Source organism: Arachis duranensis, chromosome 9, assembly GCF_000817695.3.
Source record: "Arachis duranensis cultivar V14167 chromosome 9, aradu.V14167.gnm2.J7QH, whole genome shotgun sequence".
Lineage (NCBI taxonomy): Eukaryota > Viridiplantae > Streptophyta > Magnoliopsida > Fabales > Fabaceae > Arachis > Arachis duranensis.
The window spans coordinates 109,268,376-109,269,239 of NC_029780.3; positions in this window are offsets into that span (position 1 = coordinate 109,268,376).

Here is an 864-nt window from a genome sequence, read left to right on the forward strand (position 1 = left end):
TATTCATATACCAAAATCAATTACAAATATATTTATATATAAATACATATTTAGTTTAATTTATTTTTAATTTATAATTATATTTTAATATATATTTTATACTAATAACTTATTTTGATAACTAATTTTGATGTACTTGTATAATTTTTTCATTATGATTCGGATACTTATCATAAAGTTACTTATTTTAAATAAATAAAAATATATAAATAATTGTTTTTGTAACATAAAAATTTAAAATTATACAATAAATAAGGATTGCCTTGGGACTTGGAAGCACTCTCTGTATTTATAAAATATCTATTTGTATAATATCAACAAAGAGTATTTTAAAATATTTGTTAAGATAATACTCAATTTGGTCCCTGAATTTATATACGAATTTTAATTTAGTCTCTGAAATTTCAGTTGTTTCTATTTGATCTCCAAATTTTGTGAATATAATTCATGTTTGTTTTTGAAACAATTTTTAACATATAAATGTTAACAGAATACTGTGGTGACAGCCAGATGCCACATTAAACTTTGTAAAATGATGTCATTTTGATTTTGATACTTAAATAACCCAAAAATAACATCATAAATGGTGTTTATTAAAATTTTACCTAACAAAATAAGTAATACGATGTCGTTTTTGAGCTATTTAAATGTCAAAATCAAAATTGTATCATTTTACAAGTTTTAACATGACATGTGATAGTCTATAACAGTGCTTTATTAAGGTTTTTATACTAAAAATAGTCTCAGATACTAATATAAAATACATTTATAAATTTTAGGGACTAAATAAAGACAATTAAAACTTCAAAAACTAAATTAAAACTCACATATAAATTTAAAGACCAAATTGAATATTATCTCATA